A 24,302-nucleotide genomic window follows, 5' to 3' on the forward strand; every position below is an offset into this window, starting at 1 on the left:
ATATATATATATATATATATATATATATATATATATATATATATATTTTAATGGCAGTTAAGCATGTCTTCCCAGTGGAGGAAGAAGGGAAGACAATCCAAACTACAAACAAATTTCTTACTTTTGCTAGTCACAACTGAATTGTGTCTTCAGTTATTTTTCTGGAAATTCCAGACTTCCAGTCAATTCCCTCTGTATCCATCACAAGACAATGCGGGGGAAAGCATTTTGGTTCCTAAAAAAAAAACAACAGTCAAGACAACCAAACAAAACTTACTGAGTTAAAGATCATATAAGATCTATTTTAATTGAAGCTGTCTTTATAAGTGACAATGATACTGTCACTTATGTCACTTAACAGCAGAATGATAACCAACCCGCCAGGGACTGGACACCCAGGTCGCTTCCCCACTTTCAAGAACATGCTGAGCTACACTGGACTCTACTTGCCCCAATGGCACTAAAAAGAGATCAACTTTTCTTTTCCTAAACTCTTCCACCACATCCAAGATGGAGCTGCTTCTTTGAGTGTGGGCAATCAGTAAAGGAGTCCAGTCACCTATCTCTGGCAACAATGAGTTTAAAAAAAATGGAGTTATATCTCTAATAACAAAACCCACCAGCTGTGAAGAGTGGAGCTAAATCTGTCACTATCGGGCCGCAGCGTCACTCGAGATACGTTTGCTCCTGCAGCACCCTTTAAGGTCCGGGGTCCCCCTGGAAGTGGCTGCCCTTTGGGTACAGTATTCCTTTTGGCCCGGGAGGCTCGGTACTAGCCTGGCCAGCCAGCAGCCTCCCTGAGCGCCGAGCCAGGTTCGCGGGTGGGAGAGCGTGCTCATCCCGGAGGTGCAAATGTCGGCTCTGGCCCGGAGCTCCCGGGGTTGTTTGGTTTAGTCCGCGTCCTGCCCCCGCCCTGCCTCCTTTCCTGCAAGAGGCCAAGGGGTTTTGACCCACCATTGCCCAGGCCGAGTTCACGCTTAGGCCTTTTAGCTGCCGGCCTCTGGACAGAGAAAGCAGTCGCGCAATGGGGCGAGAGCACTCGGCAAGAGCACGGAATCGGCGACAAAATAATTTTTCTTCTTGGCTGCGCGTGTCAGCCGCACTGGGGGGCAAGCCTCCTTCCAGAAGACCCCCCTCCCACCACACACACACACACACACACACACACACACACACACCACTATCCTCCACACCTCGCAGTGGCTACACCCATCATTTGTGCCGGGGAATTTGGAAATAGAGGCGTGAAAGCAGTGGGCTGAAGGCGCCCCTGTATGGATGGGGGCGTCCTGGGAGGGGGTAGGCAGGGCGATGTGCGCTCACGACACTCAAGGAGGGGAAGCGAGCCCTAAAACCACATGTGGGCACGGAGGCTGCAGGAGGCCAAGAGGCGGGGCAGGGGAGCGGGTGCCGGGGTCCCCGCCACCGAGCTTCTGGGGAAGCGGGAGGGGCAGCACCTGAGGAATCCGCCTCCGGCCGTGGCGGCCGCCGCCTCGCTCCGCCCCAGGGAACTGAGCGCGCGGTCAGCGCGCCTGCCAGAGAGACGCCAGCCACCAGCGGCGCTAGCACCTCGGAGGAGGGCGGCCCGAGCGAGAGGAGCGCAGCGCTGGGACCCGGACTGGGGGTGGGAGACGAGCCCCAGCGGAGGCGAGGGCCACCCCCTGGTCCTCTGCCCTGCCCTCGCGCCACGCCAGAGCCAGGTGAGCTGCTGTGGGGACTCCGGGGCGCGGAGAGGCGGGAGGTGAGAGGTCGCGAGTCGAGCGAGAGCGCACGCTTCTGCCTGCCAGGAGCTGCCCTTTGGCGGGCTGTGGACCCTGCCCGAGCCGCGAAGCGCGGTGGAGGACTTTTCCCGCAGGACTGGGAAGGCGGAGCGAGGATGTGAGCGCGAGAGTGTTTGTGTGGCGAGGGCAGGCGCCCGTGCCAGCTGAGATTCGAGCCCCTTGTCCCCGCCGCCTCGCGTCCGCCCGCTGAGGGTCCCTGCCCGTGCCGTCCGCGCCTGGAGGCCAAAGGCCTGTCACCCCGAGCTCTCCTCGCTGCCTTTGTGGCGGGAGCGCGGAAGCCCGGGCGTGGGATGAGGGAGGCTGGCCGTGCGGCAGGGAGTGCAGAGGCGGAGGCGGCGAGGGGCGCGCCGGGGACCGTCTCCCGGAGCCTGAGGGGTTGGGAAGGGGTGGCGGGGGCGGGTGGGCAGCGGCAGGAAGGCGCGGAGGGGACTCGGAGGGGATAGAGAGAGCTCAGCTGGGCAAAGTTGAGAGCGTCCTGCGGTGGCTGGGGGTTTGCTCAGTGTCCCTGGGTTTCTTTCCTCCACACGAAATGTCACTTTGTCGCGAGCGAGCGCGCGTGTCTTCCGCCAATCATTTCCATTTTTCGGTGTGTGACTGAGGACCACTCTTATCCTGAATGAGACACAAAGGGCTGTGTTGACAGCTGACTCTGACAGAAGTAGACAGCGAGGTGAGTGAGGTGTGTGCCCCGGCCGGCCGAGGCTGTGATGATGAGGAGGTTTGTTCAGGAAATCGATGCCCTCAGTCCTTCCGAGCTCCACTGAAAGAAATTATCTCTATAGATTCAGTTCGTGGGGTTTCTCGGTGATACTGAGCTCATGTAAGGTCCAGAACACCATTCATCTGCCCCGGAACAGCTGCTGCGTTCATCTGAGGCAGACGGATCCTGAAGAAACTCTCAATTATGCTCCTTTCTCTATAGCTGTGACTGCTACAAGGTCCTTGTGCACCCCACCCCGGCCTTCTGTCGAGAAGATAGAAACCAAGTTTTAATTTCTATTTTTCACACCTTTAGACCCCTCTTCCTTGAGATGGGAAATCCCACTTAAATCTCATTTTAAAACCTAAAAAGTTTTTTTGTATTTAATGGTTTCCACAAAAAGCTTTTGAATTAAATGTCCCCTTAAAAACCTCTCATTCCTCTTTATATTTTCTTATACTTTATATGCTGGAATTCTGCTTTGAATTTGTGACTGTGTTGGTGCTTTTTCCTTCTGAATATTTCTATATGGTTTTACAAATTGCAATGCTGAAAACTTATTTAAAAGAGAAAACATTTAAAATAATTGTTTTATTGAAAATAGCAGTAGAATTATACATATACAGGCATATGTTTAAAGGGAAAGTTTTCATTAATGTATATTGAGAAATAATATGCATAGGGTAAAAAATTCAAGTTGTGTAAAGTATGTCCTCTCTCCCCTACCCCATACTCCCAGTGCTGTAGTCCTCCACCCCAGAGGCAAACGCTTTTGTCAATTTCTTGTATATCTCTCCTATTAAAATAGAATTACATTATGGAAATAAATGAAGAAAGGAACTAAATATAAGTAAAGACTGAACTATATCAATAATGATGGTTATTAATTTGATATCCACTCATAATGACGTTAGAACTTGTATTTGGCCTAAGGCAGACACTTATTGCAGTTGAAGATCAGTTAGAATGCTAAAAATCTTAGAATAAGTATTCAGTAGAAAGCAGAACTATTAAACTATTATTCCATCCCCACCCCCATCACCAGTTTCTCTACACTTGGTTTTTATAAACTTTGTTGAACTTTTCCTCCATCTTGAAACTCTTTGGGAAGTAGAGAATGAGGACTATAGTTTACTCTGTCCAGTGCAGTGTACATCTAAAGACATTGAAAGAACATAGGTATACTTCTGTTGACATACTATACAAATTTTAATGGTAAGAGAGAAATATGAAGGTCAAGTTTAAGACATTTGCTCACATCTCTTAGTTCCAGGCCTGGATATGCTCTAGCTAAATAAAGTCACTTTCTTAGAAATGCTCATTTCTCCCTCAACTAAAGGAATTGAACTACGGGACTTCGAAGGGTCCTTCTAACTCCAAAATTCTGTGATTAAAATAGTTTCTGTAGGTATCCTAAGACTGGCTAGGGTAACCCAGTTGGACCTGTGGGTATGAGACAGTGGAATGACAAAATAAATTCCTGAATGGTAGATTCATAAAGCGGAAGTTAGATACGTTTAAACTACATTCTTGCTCTTATGAGATCAATATCATTGGAGAACAGCTACTTTACTTTCCCAAAAAATGTCTGTTCATGTTATTGACAGAGGCCAAACCCCGGGCTGAATGGACCTCTATGCAACACCTTGTATGGCTAAAGGAGAGAATTTTCTTCACAGCTTATGGTGCCATTTTTAGGGAAATTATTCTTACCAAACTCTTCTTTTTGATAAAGTAGTAATAAAGTTCATTTACCTACTTCAAAGGGACTTGACATAATTAGTAATTTTCAAAAGTATATAGAATGTAAATATCCCTTATGGTTAAGATATTTTAATTACTTTATAAGTATTCACTTAGAGATCGTGCTCTTAGTCAGAAACTTTTCTAATCTCTAAAACACCACAACCTCTGGGCTAATGATTCCTGGATGGGCACAGGGAGCTGAGGAGTCATGGCAAAGTTATGACAGTAAAAAGAATTAGCTGATTTTCATCACTATATGTGAAGTCACTTAAGAGATTTCAAAAGTACACTATAAATAGTGATTGCAAAAATCATTGATGTTAAGATCTCATACTTTAAAGCTTCAGAATCACTGTTAAAGAGTATTGTGTAATTATTTTGAATAAAACTGTAATATAAATAAATTATAGTGAAGTTTTAGGAATTGTTATTGGGATGATAGGAATATGAGCTAGGATAGATTTGTAAGGGTGCTCAGAGTAATCTTGATTGAGAAAATTGACAAAAACAAAAGAAAATCAAATACTAGTGGTGAAATTCCTTAAAAATAGAATAGTTTTTAAAATTTTTTTCCAGGTTTCTTGTCTGTCTTGCCATATGAACATGTATGTTTATAGATGTCTTATTGCAGACATTTTTTACTCTGATTTTTCATAAACATTTTTCTATAATTTACTTCCTATTATTTGTAATTAATTTATCATACCATAATTTACTTAGCCCTTCTTCTATTTTCAGATTTTCCAGTATTTTTTAAAAAAAAAAAATATATATATATATATATATAATGACCGTCTTCATGAATATAATTTTCTTCTTGTTTTTTTTTAAACTTCCTTAGAATTGTTTCCCTAGAGAGGCAGTACAGTGTAGTTGTAAATAGATAGGCTCTAAAATTAAAGGTTCAAAAGGTCCTAAAATTAAAGGGTGCAAAATCTAGCTCCATCACTTATTGGCAATATTGGGCAAGAAACATTTTATCAGAGCTTTCTAATCTGTAAAATGGGTGAAGTAATAGATCTCTACAAAGTTGTTAAGGTGAAAGCAGTAATGCATGAAAACATAAATGTTAGCTCTTATTTTTATTATGAAATTTCTCAACTTCTGGTAATTTACAAATTACTTTCCAAAAGGAATAGATAAATTTATACTTCATTAATAATATATGTGTGTGCTTATGTTATTTTAAAACATTTATATTATTATCACTAGTTTGATAAGGGTAAAATTGTATCCCTTTGTTTTGATTTGTATTTCTTTGGTCTTGTGTGAAGTGAGAGGAATTTTTTTTCAGCAGTATTGCTCCAGTTTTCTACATTGAGTGGTGGAAGCTTAATCACCTCAGTTATTTTGAACTAAACTGTAAGAGCGGCAAATAGGACAGGTCAGTTACATGACTAAGTTTTCTAGTTGGTTCTTTCAAAGTAATTGTAGTTTTCTTGTATTCTCAGTCTACAGTAATTTTTATTAGTTATTTTTAGTCTTAGAAAAGTATCTGTTAGAATTAATAAAGAATAGTATCAATTCTACTTAAGTGAAAATGCAACCCTCTCTTTTTTGCTCTTGAAGGGCTGATTTATAATTAGTATTGCGGTCACAATTTGGTGTATTTTTACTAGGAATGCTTCTCAAAACTTGGGAAAAAATCAGAGAGAAAGTTTCATGATTCCTAATCATGTTATCTTTTGGCTACAAATGGATAATGAAGTTATGCCCTCTGACTTGGCATTCTTATATAGTCAAGGTAATTTAGACTACACAAAAGCATGCCCTTGTAAGTTCTGGAGTTCCAGCAGCCCTGATATTTCTGGCAAACACACACCCAACGTGGATAACAGCAGCGCTTTGTGTTGCTGAGCCCCAGGAGGGCTCCCTATTGTGTACTCTTCCTTCCCTCCCATTCTTGACTGACTGGCGATAGCGAGTCCTCCAAGTCCAGATGTGAAGCTCCCACAGTGACTCCTCTCTTCTAACCCAACTCCGTATTTACCGCTACTACCCACCCCTTGAGCATATTTGCTTTTGTCCTGTCTATGTTACAAAGAATTCACTATGTTTTCGAGGTTGTGGTTTCAGATTTTAATTTTTTTCTGTGCTCCATGAGTGTCTTCAAAAGTTTCTGCAGTAGAGACCATAGGCATGATTAGCATAGATTAACACGTAATCAGGACTTGATAAATGTTTGTTGCTGTGAACCATATCTCTGTTCCTGGGCATGGTTCTACTTTTATGGTACCAGTCTGAAGAAGCAAGCGCCACTTGTGTCCTGGATTGCTGTGTTTGCCTGTGTTACCTAGGTTAGGAGGTAGGAAACCTGTTTGTTCTGGCTCTTTTAGCTGCTTCTGTGTTTAGCGGAGAGTCTTAACTCCTGCACCTTACTTTTCTTCTGTAAAATGGGATTAACAATTACTGCTCTAATTACCAACCTTCTGTGTAGGATTGTTTTGAAGATAAAGTGAAATAATAAATGTGGAGATGTTTTAGGAAAAAAAAGGTGTACAAATTTATATTATGTTGTCAACATTACACGTTATCACTACACTTCCAGGAGTGTCCATGTCTTTGAGAAAATTTCATCTCATTGTGGAGCTGCACTTGCAGTTTGGGGTTACATGAAAATTCTTAGGGCCCAACCCAACCTATTCAATCAGGAACTCTGGGGTTGGGGCCGATGGATCTGCATTTTAACAACCCTTCTGATACTGAATCACTGCTCTAGGGGGTAGGAAATGTCAACAACCACTAGAAAAGTATTCTTCTGCTAGTTAATATTAGTTATAAAATAATCCAGAAATATCATAACATCACTAGGAATGCTAAATATGAAATGAAAGTTAACTATTATTATTAGATGCTGTTTGCCTTTTATTTATTTATTTATTTATTTATTTTAGCTGAGCCATCCTGCTACCTATTGGCAGCTTAGTGGCATCTCAGCTTGGGCCGGGCATCGAACTGCTGTTGCTCAGAGTTCAAACTCTTGAGCGAGCTCTTAACCAACTGAGCCACTCAGCTGGCCCGCTGTTTGCTTTTTAATCTCTCAAAATTTATTTCAGAGCAGGAATTGTAAATCAGGTGCTTGTAGGGGCCAAGCAGGTAATCTGAGTGAGTGAAGCAGGACCCCTGTAGAATAATAGAGGATGATGAGTTCCAGTGGACAATAAAGTCTGAAGGTGGCAGAATTTCTAGGCTCCATTGATTTTTGCCTTGTGGTACTGTGGGTCACTGTTGCCAGATCATTTTATTTTTCAATTGGAACTGGAAATTTGTATTTTTATATGAATTTAAATGCCATCAGTAAATTAAAAAACAAAACATATGAACCCAACAAAACAAAACTGGAAGCCAACTAATTTCCAACCTCTCATTTAATTAACATGGGTATGAATATCTGCATTTGAATCAATATTACAGATAAAATAATTCTGTTCAACAATATTAATAAAAAGGCATATTAAAAAATGAAAAAATGAATATGAAAACCACATTGACATTTTTCAACTAACTTTCAGATTATAAAGATTCAATAGATCAATAATATCTAGTGTTGGCAATGGGATAAAGAAATGGTTATTGTTATACGCTGTAGAGTGAAGGCAAATAATTACAACTTCTCTGGAGAGCAATTTGGCATCACTTATCAATAATTTAAATGTTTGTACCTGTCCTCTTCAATATGGTAGCCCTTGCCACATGTAGCTATTTAAATTTAAAATAATCAACATTATATAAAACCAAAGATTCAGATTCTCAGTTGCACTAGTCACATTTTAAAAAAATATTTGTTTTATTAAGTTGCTTTGGAGAATTTTTTTCTTTTAAAGATTTTATTGGGGAATTGAGGAAGGGGAACAGCCAAGTTGTTGTCCTTCAATCTTAGTTGTTGAGGGCACAGCCAGCTCAGCTCCAAGTCCAGTCGCCATCCAGCCTCCCGTAGGCTGCCGCTCAGTTCAAGGTGCTGTGTTCAATCTTAGTTGCGGGTGGACGTAGCCCACCATCCCATGTGGGAGTCAAACCAGCAACCTTGTTGTTAGGAGCACGTGCTCTCACCAGCTGAGCCATCCTGCCATCCGTTGGCAGCTCAGCAGCAGCTCAGCTCGGGCACAGCTCACTGGCCCATGTGGGAATCGAACCGAAGACCCTGTTGCTCAGAACTCGCACTCTTAACCAACTGAGCCACTCGGCCGCTCCACGCTAGTAACATTTAAGTGGTCAGTAGCTGCATGTGGCTACCACATTGGACTGTGAAGATAAAGAACATTTCCATCATTAAAGAAAGTTGTATTGGACGATGTGGTCTAAACTCTGATTCAGAAATTTCCCTTTTAGGAATGTGTTAGAAAGAAATAATTAAACAAATTCACAAAGATGTATAATAAAAACATCACCTGAAACATTACTTATAAGAGTAAAAAATAAGACTAAACATCATGTTTTTATTAAAAATTAGGTTTTAGTAAATATCCATGATATAATTGTTAAGTGAAAATATCCTTATTATAGTAGAATCATTTTATTTATTTGAGTAGGTAGCTTAGGTACATAGAGATTAGGGGAACAATTTTTCTCTACTGACAAATTCATATGAGTATAACAAAGTTTTCCATTTTTATCTTACGGCTGTTCTCGTACAGTAGAATAGGTTGACTTTCACAAGAAAATGAGCAGAGGCACTTGAAAGCTCTCAAAGCTGCGTCAATATTACCTGTATTTCTGTTAGAAATTCAGAATCTTAGGCCTCACTCCAAGCTGACTGAATCAGATTTCTGGCAGTGCCAGAGCTCTCCACTTAACTGGCTGTATCTGCATCCTATCACTGAATCGTTCAATCTTCATTTGTTTTATTTTGGCCAAGTGAAATCTCCTTGAACTCTGAAGGGTCCAGGTACCCTCCTAGGTGCTTCAGATGCTGCAGTGAAGAAATTAACAAATATCTCTGTCTTTATGGGGAATCAAATAATAAGCAAAAGAAAATGAGTAAACTATGTTGTATTTTAGGTAGTGAGAAGTGCTAGAGAGGACAATGAAGCAGCAAGGGGAGTTAGAAAGTGAGATGGGAGTTGAGATTCTCTACATCTACAAGGTGTCACTGAAGAGTAACACCTGAGTGAAGACCTGAGGGCTGTTGAGGGACTGAACCATTGGAAGTTTAAAGAAAGAGCATGCTTGGCTGTTGTGAGGGGGTCACTAGAAGGCCAGTGCCACAGCTGAAGGGGAGAGTCAAATAGCAGAGTAGGGGATTAGATCAGAAAGGTAATCTAGATCTTTTGACTTCAAAATCCTTTTTTCTTTCTAGTATACTACACTCCTCCAATTCTTTGGTTAATCAGTTTGTAAAGAGATCAGACATCCTTAAATTCACTGTTTTTCAGTGTGATCTGTTAACACCTGCCTTATTTGCCTGGGGTGCTTGTTAAATGCGGATTATTGGTCTCTTGACCTGCTAAATAAGAGTTTCTGGGGTGGAAGCCTGGAATGTGCATTTTAACAATCTTCCCAGGTGGTTTTTATGGACCCAAAAGTCTTAGAACCACTCCTTACATTTATCATTCTATAAATTTAGTTTTTCTAGAGCAGGTGTGCCTAAAATTGTCACAACTGCCTGTGGAGGTGACAATGTGAAGAGAAGCATAATTGGTGTAATGTCTCATTTATTTTCTGCGTTTTAAATGGATTAAATTGCTACTACAACACTTATAGTAAGTTTATGTATATATCTCTATTGGAGTATTCAGGGAACTGTAAGACTATTACTGTTATTCTTACCCACATCAGAGGGTGCCTTTTCACTTGAGGGTTCTGTCTCCCTCCTCATCTGGTCTGTTCTGTTTTTTGGAAAGGACAACTTTAAATTTATTTGATTTTTTTTTCATCATGTTTTCTGTTTTTTCTTTCTCTCTCTCTCTTTTACCTCTTGTTTCTTTTCTTTCTCTTCTCTTCTTAAAACTTAACCATCCTTAAGTTAAACACCATTAACTTTTTGGTAGCCATTCTTTTTTTTTTTTAAAGATTTTTATTGGGGAATTGGGGGGATGGGAACAGTGCTGGGGAATTGGGGAAAGGGGAACAGACAAGTTGCTGTCGTTTTGTTCTTCAATCTAGTTGTGGAGGATGTTGCTTCACTGGCCCAAGTTGGCACCATCATTGCGCTCTTCCAGGGTGAGGCAGATCAGTCGCCGGCTTCTGGACGGCCGCTCACTGCGGCTGCTGGCCGCTCACGCTGGCTGCTGGCCACACACGGTAGCCCATGGCAATCCACTGCCACAGGGACTGCAGCCCACGCCGTCGCCGGCGACTCATGGCAGCCCAGCTCCAGGTTGAGCTGTTGTTCAGCATCTTAGCTGTAGAGGGCAGTGTCACTGGCCCTCATATGTGGGATCCGAACCGGGGCCCTCTGGCATCCCAAGCGAGTTCTTAACCATCGCGCCACTCGGCCGGCCCGGTAGCCATTCTTTTACACATCTCTACGCAGATTTATATGTATCTGCCAACACAAATAATTTTATATAATGGGATCATATGTTTTTAAAAAACTGTAGTCATGTCTTTTAAACAATTCAGAGAGCCTAAATTCCCTCTTTATCCTCCATTTTCACTCTAACAGTGTGGCCAATCTGCTATTTATTTTGTGATAACTTTTTCCACCATCATGTAATCTTATATATATTGTATATTTTCAGCATCTTATATATACCATCATATATATGATATTTTTCTTTTTTTACTTAATAAAGTACAGGGGATATACTTCTAAGTCAACTGGTATAGCTCTCGTATGTTCTTTTTAATGACTACATAATACTCTGTAGTATACATATTCCACAGTTAAATAACTATGACTTTATTAAAGGGCATTTATTTTAACTAACCAAGAAAACAGAACTATATATTAAGAGACAGACATATCTGATTATGTAATTTAAAAACATTTTTGTAAAGCAAAAAAGAACCATAAATACCACAGACAAATGATAGATTGGAGAAAAAAATCTTTACATATGCAGATAAAAGTTTATCATCTCTGGTATATAAGGAACGCTTAACAAAGTGATATAAAGTATTTTATAAAACATAATTTTAAAATATTTTGCAAACGATATGACTAGGTCATTCATAAAAGCACAATTCCAAATGGCCAATAAATATGAAAAATGCTTAGCAATTATTGTTTGGAAAGGCAAGTTAAAAATAATAAACTGTCACTTGACACCTACTTGATATTGATATAGAACTTTAAACCACATTAAAATTTCCAGAAGTAGTTTATTCTCTGAAAATCTGTGCAGGAGCTTTTTTTCTGAAAGTTATATTAAAGCTACAAAACATAATTATTTCCCAGGGTTTCTGGTTTGCTCAGAGAATTTCAGGGAGATTCACTTTTATCCTGTTTTAGGACTCCACTCATATGACAGAAGGTGAGAACAGAACTTAGAAAATTAATTTTTGTTATCAATTGCATGACATTTTTTACTTAAAAGCATTTCCTTCTATTTGAAAACAGAGACTGTTGAATTTTAGAGTTGTAGATCAATCTACTCTGAGAGGAAAACAATGTGCCACAAGGTTTACTTGAGTTCCCAAGGTCACCCAGCTAGTCCTGCATGCTTTCTTGTGTACCATGTTGTTTGTCAGTGTCTTCTAAATACCTTTAATTACAGCTAATGTAGAGAAATCATATTTCAGTAATTTTTCCATTTTCAAAAAGTATTGAACATGCAACATTTAGGGAAACTATAGTTTCTGTAATTTGTTTAGATTTTAAATAGAAATAATAACATATGAGAACAACGTAATAAATCAGAGAAGAAACACCACTTACAATCCTACTACCCTTACAAAATGAGCTATTTCCCCAATTCTGTTTCAAGTATTTATCTATATGCATTAATGATTTTATACAATAGTAATACTTCTCAAACTTTTCTGAACTCTTTCGGTACCTTTGACTTTCATGCCTTTTGATAAAGCTGGTCTGCTTAACACTACCTTTCCTTTCTTCTGACCTACTTTTTATGCATGTCATTTTTAAGCCTTGAACATTGTTTTGATCAGTCTCCAACCTTAATCAAATGCCTTCAATGGCTACCAATTGCCTACTTTAGCATTTCCCAGAGGTTTTGACTCTAAACGTTAGTATCTTGGTCTAATGCTGTCAGTTGCATGGAACAGAACAGAAAACTAAAGATGTTAAACAGTAATGAATTAATTATAATCTCAAAATGTCTGTGGGGGGAAGGGGAAAGACAATTCCTGGGTTAATTCAGGTGCTTGATGATGTCATCAAGGATCCAAATTCTTTTGGTCATTCTCAGCCTTTCTCAGCTTGTTGGTGTTTGTCTTTCATCTTGTCTCTTCACTATCCCAACATGTCAGCAGCACTCCCAAGCCTCATACAACTTTGACTAGAGTCAGATAAAGGTTATTTTTATTTAGGCTAAGCATTTTTTAAAGAGTTTACCCACGTATATGGATGTCCCAAATCCCATTGGCCAGAATTTACCACATTGGCAAAAGCCAGCCACTGACAAGGAAAATGGAAATACCATGAGTGGTGTAGAATAATCCAGATCTACTCTCTGAGGTAAGCATGCAAAAGCGCTGGGGTTATTAATATTGAAGAGAAGGAAATAACTCAATTATGCAACCAGCAGTGTGTGCCATGAAATCCAATTTCCTCAGTTTCCTTTAAGGCTTTTCCTAATCTGACCTCGAGATAGTCTAATACAAAACCTCTGTTCTAGATAAACCAATCAGTTGTCTCTCCTGCCTGTATATCCTGCTCCTGTGCATTTCTGTCTATGGCTTGGCTCATGTTTCTCTTAGAAATCTCTTACTATTCTCTAGAGCTGGCTGTGGCTATTTAAATTAAAATTAATTAAAGCTAAATAAAGTTAAAAATTTAGTTCCTGAGGTGTACTAATTGCATTTCAAGAACTTAATGACCATATGTGGCTAGTGGCTACTGTATTGGACAGCTCAGGCACAGAATATTTCCACCATTGCAGGAAGTTCTGTTGGATAGCACTGCTCTAGAGATTCTTGCAAATTATACCTGTTATTTAACACAGCATTTGCCAAACTATGGGCCTTTTATATTAGAATCAACTGGAAATACTGTCTAAATGCAGATTTTGAGCCCTAGGAGTAGGTCCAGGAGTAGGCCCAGGCCACTTTCATGAAGAACCACTACTTTGAGGTCTAATTTAGGTTATTTCTTTTATGGAAATATACTAAGTACTGGAGTTTTCATTAATTTTTCTCCTATCCTAAACTTCTATAGAATTCATAGTTTATATATCAGTTTTAGAATTTCATTATATACACTTATATTCTCTAATTATTTCAGAAATCATTTTTTTTCTGAATATTAGAGTATAAGCCCCTCGAGAGGAAGTACTATGGCATTTTATAGTCTGTATTTTCCAAAATGTCTAATAGAACATTGGCTACATAGTAAATGGAAAGTATTACTGATTAATTAGATCGGACAGAATTGACAGTCTACAATATATATTTAGTTGGCAATTCTTTGAAAAATCATAATATTGTCTGGAAAATTGGAGATGCAAGGTGGGTGACAGTAAGGGTATTTCCACAATAATATTTTTCCTCAATTTCATTTGTTAAAAGTAAACCTGAAAAATCTAAGATTGCTCTAAGGTGAGATTCTAACAAATAATATATGAAGATGTTCCCTATAAGGTTTAGATTTGCAGCATTGTTTTAAAGCTATTTTAAAAGTGCACTGATCTCTTGATTCTCTTGTAGAACATAAACTAATTAAACCTCTGGCACCATAGCTGATAGAGAAATTTCCTGTTGCAACCGAACTCCCCACATGAATAAGGGTTTATCTCCAGGTAGCTGTTCTACATACTTTGATGATTCAATAATCACTTGAGAATTGTTGGAGTGGGAGGTTAAGATCTTGGCATATTAGAGAATGGCACAAGTTGGAGAATGGCACAAGATTAGAGAATCTTTACAAGTTAGAGCACAGTGAAGGATCAAGGTAGACTAATAATTTTATTAGTAACAGTAACGTTACTAATAGTGGTAGCATGAGCAGCAGCATTTCAGGACTAATGTAAGGAATGTTTCTTTTATATTCTCTTTTGCATAATTTCACAGATTGTATTATTCCATGGGTTGATAGGAAAACAAACAACTACATTCTCTGATAGGCTCATTAGCTTATATTAAAAAATCAACCTAATTTATTATTTGAGAAATAAAATCTCTATTGAACAAATAACTATTCCTCTGAGGCTCTTGATATATTTTTAGCTCTAAGACAGTTGATTCATAATTTGATTCCAGAACAGTCACACTTCTGACGTAAAGGTCAATGCACCAAGCACATGCCAGTAACAAAATAGACCCCAAGGAAATGTTAGTTCTTTTTTCCTCATCAGACTTGCTGAATAACATTTTTCAGACTTCATCAGAGAACAACAATTATTATAGTATTAAATTTTTGCCTCCCAACTAATATTACCAAGTTCTTCTTTTTCTAGAAAAGTTAGACCATGTAAAAATCACCTTTCATTCCCTTGTTCATATCAATGGAACAATTGAATACTGAGTGTGATGTATTCCTGGTCAAAATATGTATAAGGAATATTAAGCGGACCATCTGCACAATTGACTGAAGCTCTCTTAGAGGCTGGAAGTGTAGTGTCTGGGTTATGGTATTTCAGATATTCTAAATGCTTGAGGTTTTTTGCCATCATAAAGACTCCTGAGTCAATGGTATGCCTTATCTCAACTTTTGCCTCCAGAGCAGAAACTGTGATGGAACAGTGTAATAATACATGGGATAGTTGCATATCTGGAATTTCAGAGAGAATGTGTATATATGTCAGAGAATGTGTATATGTACAAAACGTAGCCTGTAATAAAAAAACCATAAAGGTCTTTATGACTCATATATGGTTCCCTGCCTAGTTCTTTCCTGCTATTTAATATAATTTATAGCATGAATTAATAATTTAATCCAATAACTTAATAAAAATTAATGTACACTACTTTGGGCACAGTACACCTATCATTTCTAATCTTCACAACAGCCTTATAAAGTAGGCTTTATGATTCTCAATTTTATAGCTAAGAAAACTAAGGCTCAGAAAGGTTTTGGTAAATTTCACAAGAGCCCAAAGGTAGTAAGTGGAATAATTAGAATTCAAACATAGGGGCTGGCTGATTCCAAAGCCTTTGTTCTTTCCTCTGTGTCATACTCTTGGGTAAATGTCTTGTGACTCAAGTAGATTGCAAGATCTGAATGTCGGGAATTGTATCTTAATTTTTATATTATCCAGAGAAATAACTTGTGGCAAATGTCCTGCTCTTGCTGAAGATGGTGTGGATAGGTGCTAAGGGGAATATTAATTCTTTCATACTACCTGGGGACCATTTAGTACCTTATTTTTGGGAAACACTGTACCAAGGCTATATCTTGGTTAGTAAGGAATGTAATGGGGGTGAAGTTTTGGGCTTACTCAACAAACTTGAATGAAAGCTCCATGACTGAAAGGGCTTTGTCTTTTTTGTTCATTACTCTATCTCCACACCTAGAACAAGCATGTAGTTGCCCCTCAATAAATACTTTTCAATGAATGACCTCTGTAGGGACCTGTTAGCTCTCTTCCATGCCTGTGGAATCCATCCTTAACCTGGGCCAAACTTCTTTCAGATCAAAGCACTGACTCCAAGGGAGCTGGGAGAAGGGAGGGTAGATGGAACAATATAAGCTTATTACCTCTACTGGAAATACCAAGATGAGGTCCAGGCTCTTCGGAAGCTAGGTCAGTAGCATCACCTTTTGAATAAAGGATGCTAACAAGGCAAACTAAATCCTGAAGGTGAGATGAAAATAGATGCATTTCATTTTCTCTTCTTTTAAGTTTTACAAAATGGTAAGGTCTTTGTAATCCTTCATGCATGTTTAGGCTATCATGAAATATATTTATTTACAAATTTACTTACATAATTTAGGTAATTTGGGTTTTAAATTTGCCAATAAATATCTTAGTTAATGAAAAATAATTGAAAGCTATAATATTGCATAGGATTATACTGCATAGTGGGATAAGATCATGGAATTGATAGTCTGGAAAGAGTGTTTTGAAAAATGTAACTAATCTCTTATACTGTATGAATGTTACAATTCATTTTGTTCATTAGATTTTAAATTGATAAGACTTCCAAAATCAAAACAGTGTGGACTTGTTTTAGATACTGTTACATGGGAGATTACCAGACATCTGTAGGATATTTACCCTTGAGAAGCTAAAGTTCACATACTGCAAACAGACACCATAATTCTATTTTAGAGTAAAGTTTGTGTTTAACCCGTACTGATTTTTTTTAAGGCTTTGAAGTAATAATTGGCAACAGCAATTATAATATCAAACTGCACATCAGTTTTCATTTGGATAAAGAGTAATTACTACATCAAATACATTTGTCACTTCCTTAGAAATAATTTTTCTTTTCATAGTTTTCCTACTGAACAAGAAGTCTATATCCAGAAGGGATAATAGAATTCTCCATTGTGCAGAAAACTAACAAAAAAAAGTCAACTTAATAAGTCTTTGTCAAGTACCTGTAATTGGAGTGGTGCAGTGGAGAAAGAGAAAGGAAAATAAAGAACCATCTCTGATCTTTGGGAAACCTACAATCTAGTTAAAACAAAGTTATGTGGCTTGTGGTTTTGTAGATTTAGATCTAACTTTATTTAAACTGTGTTCCTCATATCATTACTAATTTAATGACAATTTATATAACATAATATGTAAGGGTGTCATTTGTTCTGTTACCAAATATCAGAATTATAAAAGAATTCAACTGAACTGATATCTAATGGAGATTTAATGTCCATTTCATTTTTTAAACTAGAAGATTCTTTTAACTTTGTTCATGAGGCATTGAATGTAAAATTTGAAACAGTGCTAATGATGTCAAGGAGCTAATGGAATGAGCCTTATGTTTGTTAGTGATGCTTCATGTACTTTAAGATATCTATAAATAAAACCCAAATTGTGGCATGTAGATTTTGAGAAGGGGGGTATGAATTTGATCACAATTCAACTCAGATCCCCCTTTTTCTTATCTTAGAGCAGAAACTAATTTTAGTAAATAAACTCCTTTTAAAATATTTTTAATGTGGTAAATTTCAGGGATGAGAAAATATCATTTAGACAGAAAATAAGTGAGAACTTTGGTCTGCTTAAAGCACATTTATACTCATATGTGGTTACTTAATACATTGCTGTTTTACTAATACATGTAGATTATACTGAGAAATAAGCATTTGAAGCATAGATCATAAAGCATTTTTTCATAAATGCAATTCACTCTTTAGACATTTGGATTCTCATCAGTTTTTCATCAACGAAAGCAATGCCTACTCTATTTGGCCCTTGATATGTTTCTTATTGTGTACAGTAATAAAAACTAATAAAACTAATCAGTGCCATATTAATCATAAATATGTTGTCTTTTCACAATTTTTTTAATTGAATGGAATTAAATTTTCTACCTGATTCATGGACCACCAGACCAAGGAAGACACGTATTAAGGAAAGAAAAAATAAAAAGAGGAAAGACTTAAAGGATAACTAGAACTCAGTACTAAAATACAATAATATTTTAGCTTTCAGCTCTGTTACTCCTTTGTATTAAGGCTTATTAAAGAACCAGATCCTAATTTAGTCTGCTAAATTCTAACTCGCTACATTTATGTAGTTATTTATTGTTGTTGATATAGTTTTTGTTTTTATCTTATTTAAAAGCTGGGTTTTTTAAGAAAATTATATACATGAAAAGTCTGTTCTGAGTAGAATTCTATTTTGATCTGTTTAGAGATGCTTTTTCCTTAACTCTTATATTAAGTTAAAGCACTAGAATATAAATCCCTATTGCAATGATGTATGAATAAAACTGACTGATTAAAAATAGTTGTGTGGTCACAATTTTCTCTTTCCTAAGAATTAGAGATTTAAATCTCTGAAAACACTAATGTGTGTGGGATGGTTATGATAGTCCAGCTGCCTTTGTGTGTGTTTCATTTAAATGTAAATTTATCTTAGAGACTCTAAAGATGGGCTCAGAAGGTAGAGAATAGTCATTTTGAATAGTCATTTTCTTTTTTTTCATGAACACTGAAATAAAACTCTATTTTACACTAAAGAAAAAACTTGTTAAACAGCCAGTACTCAACTACTTTATTTTAAAGGTTCTTAATGGATTGTTAATTTTTTCACGTTAGCAGTTCTTCTGAGCTATAAATATTGGGTTGTCGGAAAAGTCATGATGCATTTTTGCAACGAAAAACATAGAAAAAATATGCCATGACTTTTCTGACAACCTAATATATTAAGAAATTTATATGCTATAACAACAGTTCAACAATCTCCAGTACGATGCTGAGTATTATTGTAGTACTATGTAAAGGAAAGCAGTAGCAGAAATGAGGTTATAGAAATACATTTCAAAAATTAAATCTGAGATGTTAAAACTACTGAAGTCAGCAGAAGCTCAATGACATGTATCTCACACACACATATCTATATACTGTGTATATATTTAGACTATATTTTTGATCACTGCTTAAAACTTAGTCTGATAATGTAATTATAAATTAACTTCTAGGAACAATTTCTGAGGACAAGTATTTGAAAGTTTCCACTTATCACTATTCCCTTTAAGACAGAAGGTCCAGATGTGAAGCTCTGTAATCTGGCTTCATTTTATACTCACTTGGCGTTGTATACGCTATCATGAAGGTTCTCTTAAGGGAGGTTACCTTGTGTTGACTTTAGCAGCTTTTTCTACTTCCCTACAATAAAACAGGCCATTTGTGTGAGTTGCTGTTGATTGCATATTTTGAAGTCATTTTTGTCTTTTTAGCCATTGAATTACCAGCCTGTGATTATCTCGAGTAAAACAAACACGTATAGAAAACTCTTTGATCTATCCTAACCTTTCTACATGTAAATTTTGGAAAAGTGGCACTGCAGCATGCCAATAAAATGTTCTCCTGCATTGACATTTCCAAAGTTATTATTAAAAGGATTGTAAAATTTTCTAAAAGAATTGCTATTTGTTGTTTGACAAAATTTACTTAGGTCACATAAATGTAAATATTTCCCAAACAACTGCTATAGAGTCAAGGGTTCTCTACAAAAACAAAGATGTTTGTTTAATCTAAATATCTTTCTTTTATACAGGTAGGAAAAGTAAAGGAGTGTTTTCTAAATAAATTTATTGAGAGATCCTGAATTTTTTAAATGCCATTCTTTAATATGTATATTTCCATATACTGCTTGCAGATTTTAAGACATAATTTGGCATGTTTTGCTTTAGCTTATAGTTGCTGTTTAGAATTAAAAATTGAGTTTTATAATATCCATTAGGGGTGTGCAATGTGTATTTATAGCAGTATGCTGATTTATAGATTCTGTGGTACACGGTCAGACACATTGGTTTATAATAAAAATCAGTGATTTTTTTGTTGTTGGTAGCTTGTCATTGATAAAAAGTGTTTCTGGGTTAAAAACCACAAGACTCTGCAATGTGATGCACAGTAGTCAATCTGTAGAAAATGAGTGTGATAAATCAGTTTTCTCTGTGTTCATTTCCATTTTGTGTCATGGTTTGAGAAAAAACAATAGATGACAACAAATTAATATGGATAGTTGTAATTATTCCGCCTGGTAAAACTCCATGTCATGCCTAAGAAACAGACATTGGGTTTTCAGAGGTATTTTCCTTTTAACAACTGCTGCATAGCAACTTCCTCATTTTAACTTTTTATGAGGACATTCTGTTTTAGTAAATTTGATGGTGTTTAGGTGGGGGGTGGCATATGAAATTGTAAAAGGTTTATACCTTAACACTCAGGGTTATTACCTGGTTACCGAAAATGCTGTTTAAATCCATTTTTGTAGTGCTAGGGAGGATAGGGTGATGGGGAAAATGAAACTTGAATCAGTGACCATCTGGCCCAGATTTGGCTGATTTCCTTTGCACTGCCCTTTGTTTCAGTCAGACAATGGATTGTTCCCTTTACAGATAAGAACTCTGTTGATGACTTTGTGCTGAATCAGCAGGTTTGGTTTGTGATTTCAAGCATAGACTTATAATGAGGGATTTTCTGCTGTTCTAACATCACTATCCTTATCTTCATCTATTATAAAAATATTCTTAAAGTTCTTTTCTATAGTTTAATAGAATGATGGGATTACAGAGAAGTTAAATAAAATAATGGGGAATGTAGCTTTCTGTTTTGATATTACCTATCTCAAACATTGAAAGTTTCCTTGTCCCCAGTTTCCAAAATTAATATCTCCCTGATTGTGATTTTTTATGAATCTTTAGGCATATCTTCTATATCTGAACTTGAATTTTTCACTCAAACCTTTGATGATTTAAATTTAATGTCTTAAATGTAGGCTAGGCTTTTATAATGTGGTTATGTAAATGGAAGTTTTCTGTGACATCTGTTGCCATATATCTGAAAATTACATCTTAGGGTGTTAGAATTATTTTCCTTACTTTAATAGCTACATAAGCATTATGAGACTGTTTAAAAAAAAAGGTTATTGACCAGAAACAGGGACCTTTGTCTCCCACCATTCAAATTAAGCCAAGCATCAGTTTTTATAGGTTATCTCAGAAGCAGTAGCTTATCAGAGTGTGGTAAATGTCTGTTTTCCAGAAGACAAGAGAAAATTTCAATGTTGCCATCTTACTGTGTGACCAAAAAAATATAAAAATAACCATTTTTACTTCTGAAGTTTTAAGAGGATTGTTGGCGGAGTTTAAGTCAACCTTTTAGTTTAATCCATTTCTTTACAGCTGAATTGCCACCTAACACTTCAATACAGAATTTTCTCCAGACAGCTTTTTCTGACACCATTTATAACTTTGAAATCAAGCATCTGATCAAAATGGACTGCTTTGATATCTAATCTGTAATTCTTTTGTGTAGATAAAGGAATGTTCTTTAGGTAGAATCAAGGGGACTGATCATAAGAAAAAAGCTTCTTTATAGTTAGTTCCACCAGGATCTAATTATGTAGCAGATGGGACCACACAGCACAGTTCACTGTCATTTGATGTAATTAATTTTAGGTCTGTATGCAGTGAAAGTGAATGACAACAAATGGTACAAAATCTTAGTTTGCATCCATATGGAGCACTGTCTATATATGTTGCTCTCCCTTCTCATTCAGATCTCTTTAATTGACTGCTTGCTGGATTGGATGGTAATAGGGCCTCAGAATTGCTTGTTGGGTTTAAATGCATGGGTGGTTTGTAATAGGAGGATGTTATGGATGTTGATTGGAATCGAACATTTAGATTTAGAGAAATGGTTAAACTGTAGAATAGGCAGAGTTAAAAAGCTATAATGACAATACCACCAACAAGACAAGTTCTACTTTATTTCCTCCACTCCTGCTTTAATTAGAGACTAGTTCAGGGAGCTAGTTTGAGGTGGAGGGGAAGGTCTTCTTATGTTCTCCCCCTCCCCCCTCCTGTTCACCCTTTACCCCCCAACCTCTGACTCTCCTTCAAATCTCACTGAGGAATTATAGTCTCCACAGAGGCTTGGTTGCAGATGCCTGGAAAGTTTACACTGCAGAGAGTTGTTTTGTTTGGCATAGCTAATCAGGAGCCAGGCTGGAATTGCTCATAGCTGTCATTCAGGTTTTGTTTCAAAGTCCAAGGACCTGCTGGGAAAAACAAAAAGCTAATGGAAGCTGACTGTATTTAGGCCTCAAATCTGTGGAATCTGAAATGATGTCCTGACAGTGTATTCTTATTCCTCCACATTCTTGCTGTTACCAAGGTAACAGATTTTTAGAAGCTTTCCATCTTCATTGTCAAGTATTTGCTACACTTATTGTTGTTTTTCAGATTAGAGCAATTCAGATGATCTCCTTTTGAGATGAAGGAAAAGAGAAAATAATGGAAATAAAATGTCTGAATCAATTACCCTGAATGCTAGTAAAATCAGTTTTTTTCACAACACCCTAAAATCCTATAAATTCATAACATATTAAAATTTAGAACAAGGTTAATTTCCTCAGGTTTGTGAGTGCTGTGTGCGTGTATAAATCCCATTTTCTTATAATGTAAAATAGTAAATATTCAGATCATCACTAACGAATACATTTTTATGGAGAAAAGATACATATTGAAATACTCTGTTTATAAAATCTTCCTCCTTGAATAATAAACCAAATGATATAAAACATCAATGTGTTTGAATACTTATCTGTAAGTGGGAAAATTAAATAACATGAGAAGATGGACTTTGATGAACATATTTACTCCCAATATGGGTCTTTTTAATATTTGTTTTCACAGGATGTTTTGCCTTAGTGGATTTGCACTCATATAATCTGAAAATGCTGTTGTTTTTATAGCCAGGAGACCATTGGGGTACATATTACCTGTGATTTGATAAGTGATAAACAAAAGATAATTTTTTAGAGGCACAGTGTTCTTTGGGTACACTTTAGATTTGAGAATCCCCAGGGAGGCCCCTCAATCACCTATATGAACCTTCTTGTCATGGTATTGACTCATTGTAAGATGATACAGGTGTTGTTTTTTTTTATTCCACAAATTTAACAAACATAGTTAAAGTACTCTTTCCCCTATGGCAATAACTGCAATATTGAAATGGTCTAGTTTTAGTACTGATCAGATCATGTTGCTCATTTGGTATCAAGACAATAGAAGTCAACATTCATGGATATAAGATCTGGCTTAATTTTCTTCTGAGAAATATATGAGAATGGGCAGTTGGCTTAATGAAAAAGAACCAGTAAGAGTCTGGAAAAGAAGTGTTCAAAGTATCAGGAGGCCCTCATTTTAATTTCTGTATCTTTATTCATGCTGGCTTCCCAGCTTGAATTTTCTCTTCTCTTCTCTCCACCTATCTAAATTCTGCATTTCTCAAGGTCCAGCTCAGGTCCTTCTTCATTCAGTAAACCCTCTTCAACTTCTGTTGCTGTCCAGAGAATAAGAGAGACAGCATCCTTAGCTGACCACAGTATCTAAAGAATTATGTTCAGATATGGTTTCTACATTTTCAGGAGGACAGTGATCAGGTTGGGGGAACTATGGAGAGAAATGGCATAAGGGGATAGACAATTTGAAAGGGGCAAGTTTAATCCAAGAAGATTGAGACAAGATAAATGTCTTCAAGGGCTGAAATGTATAGCTGGAATCAGATTTACTCTAATTACCTTAAAGTTCTTAAATCTGTTAATATATCCTTAAAGCAGTGGTTTTCAAATTTTGCTCTGCAGAGCTGCAGGCATTCTGTAGCGTGCCTTGGGCTGCTAGGGGATGGAGGAGAAGGGGTACTAGTGGACATGCTGAGGGCCCCTGCAGCTCCCTACAGAAGAGTTCCACTTTTAACTGCAAGCTCCACTTATAACAAAAACCATTATATATTGGTTTGTGCCTAATATTTCTTTTAAAGACACATTGCACTGCTTAAAAAACAAAGTTTTGAAAATCACTGCTGTATAGAATAATAAATAGGTAAGAGTTTTGGTTCAACATAGAATAAAATGTTTTAGCAATAAGAGATATTGAAAAATTAAATGGACTGCTTTGTGAAATGTGAGTTCCACATTAAATCAGAAGCTTAATGACCCTGACAAGGATGTTGGAAGATTTCTGCTTATGAGGAGAGGTTGGGTTTGATATTGCATACCCTCAAGGTTTCCTATAGTTCTAAGGTTGTATAGTTGGTTTCTTCTTTTATTGTTAGTATCAAATGATTTGATACTGTTCTCAGTTGGGTTTTGGGTAAGCTCCACCTCCCCATTCAGTCATTGGCTCCAGAGAGTAGGAATAATGTCTTCACTGCTTTTGGATTCTTCAGATCCCAGCATAGATGTAGGGGCTCAATAAATGCTTGTTGATACAAGAAATAACTGCAAGAAGCACATGCTTGATTGCATTATGACCTCTTCTAATTATAAAGGGTGATTAGGGAAGGTATTTGCAGGGATTTTTTTCCACTAGTACCTTTTGCCCTCCAGAAATAG

General features: G+C 37.3%; 1 pseudogene; it reads left to right on the top strand.

The window, feature by feature from the left end:
* Positions 1-1,553: 1,553 nt before the first annotated feature.
* LOC109388842 (40S ribosomal protein SA pseudogene) overlaps positions 1,554-24,302 on the top strand; it is an 85,365-nt pseudogene continuing 62,616 nt past the window's right edge.

This window comes from Hipposideros armiger, unplaced genomic scaffold, assembly GCF_001890085.2.
Source record: "Hipposideros armiger isolate ML-2016 unplaced genomic scaffold, ASM189008v1 scaffold_209, whole genome shotgun sequence".
Classification (NCBI taxonomy): domain Eukaryota; kingdom Metazoa; phylum Chordata; class Mammalia; order Chiroptera; family Hipposideridae; genus Hipposideros; species Hipposideros armiger.